The sequence below is a fragment of the Caretta caretta genome, chromosome 28, assembly GCF_965140235.1.
Source record: "Caretta caretta isolate rCarCar2 chromosome 28, rCarCar1.hap1, whole genome shotgun sequence".
Taxonomy (NCBI): Eukaryota; Metazoa; Chordata; order Testudines; family Cheloniidae; genus Caretta; species Caretta caretta.
Window position 1 is genome coordinate 12,125,495 of NC_134233.1, and position 4,434 is coordinate 12,129,928.

General features: G+C 50.4%; 1 non-coding gene across 1 annotated transcript; it reads right to left on the reverse strand.

The window, feature by feature from the left end:
- Positions 1 to 3,089: 3,089 nt before the first annotated feature.
- Positions 3,090 to 3,175, reverse strand: TRNAS-CGA (transfer RNA serine (anticodon CGA)). The gene has a single exon. It is a non-coding gene; the product is annotated as a tRNA-Ser (tRNA).
- Positions 3,176 to 4,434: the final 1,259 nt, after the last annotated feature.

Below are 4,434 nucleotides of genomic sequence, written 5' to 3' on the forward strand. Positions count from 1 at the left end.
GTGTAACTACATTGCTCAACTCTGGATTTTTCACACCCCTGAGCAATATAGTTATACCGATAAATGCCTTTAGTGGAGGACAGTTTTCTCTTGTGTTTTATGCATTTACATCCCTTCTCCTCAACCTCCTCCTACTTTGAAAGATGAAAAAGTGTGAAAAGAGAGATTTTTTTTTTCCTCGTGATGCAAACATTCCCACATAGGAGACCCCTTCCACCAACACACATGGCAGAAGAACCAGCGATATATGAACTCAGAGAATTGGTTGGGACCTACGTTGGGACAAACCAGAACTAGAGCCAAGGTTCAGTTGTTGGCAACGGGGATTAAAAGAAAATGAACTCATATGACAAGAATTTGAGCTCTTTGAATATGTTATTGTTTCCAATGAAAATGAATTGATGGGTTAAAGAGTAGGAGACTAATTGTGTGATAATCTGAATCACTTTGTAAAACAAAGTGTCTTGTTTTTTGTTTTGTTAGTCATAGAGGAAGTGACAGCTGATCTTGAAAAGTTAATTTGCTTTAATTTACCCCCTGTAGTGTAAGGAGTTCTGGTAGAAAACCTCACTCCAATGGTTGGGGTGGAAGAATGTGTGTGAGAGTGTATAAGTGAATATTGGCCCAGGATAGATTTTAAATTTTTGTGTTTCAAATAGAACTTATTTTGCTTAGTTTCAAAGTCTATTTCTAGTGAAAGCAAAATTATTCGAAGAGACAATTTGTAGAAGTTTTTACAAGTTCTTACACTTAGACTGTAAGGGTCACTGACTTCCCACTTCTCTAATTTGCAAAGGAAAGTCATCTGTCATAGGATGTGTTCAGCAGGTAGGAAAGTTGCAGTCCTCAACCACCAAGGAAAAGGCTGAAGTCCATTACCTTTTAGGTCAATAAGCCATCTAAAGTCTGGTCTATGCTGAAAAGCGATGTTGACGTAGCCACCTCTCTCAGGGGTGTGAAAAGTCCACTCCACTGAGAGAAGTAGTTAATGTGACCTGAGCCCCAGCGTTAGGTTGTCAGAAGAATACTTCCAGTGTTTGAAGTATAGACAGAGCCTGAGACAGACTGATCCCCTATGGGAAGTGAGTCATGACATGAATTCCAATTTTGACCCATTCCCCTATATGTGAGAGAGGTACTAGTATGGAGGGCTGGGCCAGCTGTCCGATCGCCTGGTTCCTCAACTGTAGCTACAGCTCTTCGAACCCATCCACCCAAAGACTGAGAGAAACGGAGAGTTCCAACCATTGTTATTTTAGTATCTTATTGTTCCTTTCTCTGTTTTTTGTGCTGGCCTTTCTATTATATCAGGGTGTGAGGGTATAGCTCAGTTCATGTTGTGACAAAGCTCTGTCCTTGTCTCTATGGGTCCCACGTTTCCTGGTGGATTTTGCTAGCCTCAGAGGCTCACTGTGACCCTCCACGTAGCCCTTCTCTCTCTCTAGAGGCAAGGGCCACAGCTTACTGAGCCATCATAAGCCAGCAAGGGAGGTGAGGAGAAGCAACCCTCCCTCTCACAATCTCTGTTTCCCAGTATCCATGATTAATCAGGAAGGGGAGGGGAGGGGGGAGCCCGGGCCCGCCCTCTACTCTGGGCTCCAGCCCAGGGACCCTAATAGTAGCAGCTATGGTAGCTGACTTTTGGGAAATAGGACGTGTACAATTCCCTGGGCCGCTTCCCCACAGCAGCCCCCACTCAGTATCTCCTTCGCTGTTACCTCAGGGCCTCCTTCCTTGCACCTGATGTGGATTTGCACTGCTTGGTTCCTCCAACAGCACGGCTTCCTCCTGCAGATCCTGACACATGCGCCTCACTGACGAACTGGGAGGCTTTTCACGCGTTCCAACCAGGCCTTGATGGGCTTCACGTGTTCCAATCAACCTAGCTATCTCCACTGCTTTCTAGAAGGATCTTAATTGGCCCAAGGTGTCTTGATTAACCTGAAACAACTGCCGTTTGGTTACCATGGTACCAAGGATTTGTTTAGCCTGGGGCTAACATACCTGTTCCTCACTACTTTACTATAGCCGTCTTGCCTTGCCCCGTCGCAATGTGTGACAAAAGCTTATTGGTGCCAATTGGCAAAGGGGTCACTGGCATTCACAAGCAACTCCTGTCTCAGACCTGACAAATTCACCACACCTAGGACCCAGAGCAGGGGTGGTGGAATCTTCCTTACAGTGGGGGGGCCACCGGCGTCCGAACTGTGACGCCCCCATGACACCCCTTTCCCCCCAGCCCTCACTCACTCCGCCCCTTCTCCCTGAGGCCCCAATCTCACACCGCCCCTTCTCCCTGATGGCACCCCTCCCTCCGAGGCCACACCCACAGAACGCCTCTTCCCCCAAGGCTCCACCTTGTTCCCCCCTCCGTCGTCCGTTCTTAGAGCTGCTAAAAAGTGCTGGGCCCATGGCCCTCTAAACCCCCCTCGTCCTGCACTCTGACACACAGCCAGGCAGGCAGCAGTGTGTGTGAGTGTGTGTATGTGACAGAGACTGCTGGGCTGTGCTGAGCCAGTGCGGGAAGTGGGGGCTGATGTCGGGGCTGTCTCCCTCCCCCTGACTCAGGACTGGGCTGTCCCGCTCTCCCTGACTCAGGACTGGGGTGTCCCGCTCCCCCTGACTCAGGACTGGTTGCTTCCAGGAGCTGTCTGAACTTAGGGACAGCGTGCCAACACACTCACTCTTCCACAACACACACGCTCCCCGAACACACACACAGTCTCTGCCCACCACGCCCACGGCAGCTGAAAAGCAGCTGGCAATCAAGTCGGATGCCCATGGAACAATGGGATAGAGAAACCTGCCTCGTGTGGCTGCCCACGAAGCATTGCAAACCCTTCCCAAAGCACCCTGCGGCCAGTTGCACAGTGGGATAGCGTCCCACAATGCACTGCTCTCTGTGGCGATCTAAGAGCTGCTAGCCTGGATGCGCTCCGGTGACACAAGCAGCCTAGTGTGGACATGCAACAGCGGCTTAATTAAAACGCTTTAACTAAAGCAGCATAACTCTGTCGTGTAGACGTAGCCTGGCTCCCACTGGGGCCAAGGATGCTCAGGCACTGAAACTAAAGAGCCACAACTTCCTCCGTAGTTGGCAGGGTTCAAACCTGCACAGGGAGACCCCCCGCAAGGGATTTCGAGTCCACCACCTTAACCACTCAGCCACAACTACTTGCTTTATAGAGCGCTCTCACGACACTCTAGTTCTGTTCTCACTGAGTGATCGTTTCCAATTGTTTCCTCAGACCAGCGTCCACAACACACTCACTGCTGTGCTGTTGTGTAAGTGTGCCCAGGGCTGAACAAGAATTCCTGCTCGTTTCCCTTCTGGCTGGAGCATGAGGAGAGTGTGTTTGTGGCCAGTGATGTTGCTGTAGATTGTTGTAAAATTCCTGCCTCGATAATTCAGACAGTCCCTTTCCCGTCATATCCCCAGTACATCAGTGACTGTAATAGCAGGGGGCAGGTTTTCTGTGGGGCACAGAGCTTTGCCAGGGGGTTGGTGTCTCCTTCCTTTCCTCACCCTGGAGGAAACTCAGCTTTTCATTCCATCTTTAATGTGTCATGGAATAACAACAGCAGCATGAAGAAAGAGGTGGGCAGGGTGGGCCTCAGGGGAGGGGCACAGAGGTGCAAGTGGTGGGCAGGGCAGGACAGAGAGGCATGGGTGGCAGGCTGGGTGGGTCTCATGGGTGGGGCTTAGAGGTGGGAGCGGCGGCCATGGTGGGTCTCAGGGGAGGGTCAGAGAGGTGTGGGTGGCGGGCAGACCTTGGGGTAGGGGGCGGAGAGGAATGAGCAGCCGGCAAGGAGGCCTCGGGGAGAGAGGAGCGAGTGAAAGGTGGACCAGCAGGCCTCAGCCGAAGAGGCAGAGTGGGGTGGGAAGAAGTCCTCCTGTTAACCCAGTGCTATCTACACCGGGATTAGGCTGATATAACTGCATTGCTCAGGGAAGGTAAAAATTTTAACACCCCAAAGTAATGTTGTTACTGACTTAATTTTGTAGGATAGACCTGTCCAAAGAATCACACACACAGCTTGGGAGTAAAACTTCACCCGCTTCTCTGCTTTACAGAATCGAAACACAAGAAACGCTTGTCAGGGCCCAGTGCGGGTTGGCAGGGAGTCAGGTGTGGGCAGACACCATACATTAGCCAGAGGAAGGCACCATGGATTAGCTGGTTTAAGGCACCTGTCTTCTAAACAGGAGATCCTGGGTTCAACTCCCAGTAGTGGCTTTTAAGGCACCTGATACTGGCTCCTATCAGAAGACAAATAATAGAGTTAGATGGACCTTTGGTCTAGCCCATTGTAGCCATTCTTGTTGTTTAAATTACACACAGAGGCACTGATAATAGAGTGACTGAAAGTTTGGGTGTTAAGAGCTGATAGGTCAGTGTTCCAGTCCCCTCGCAGATGACCCCCTCCCTCTGG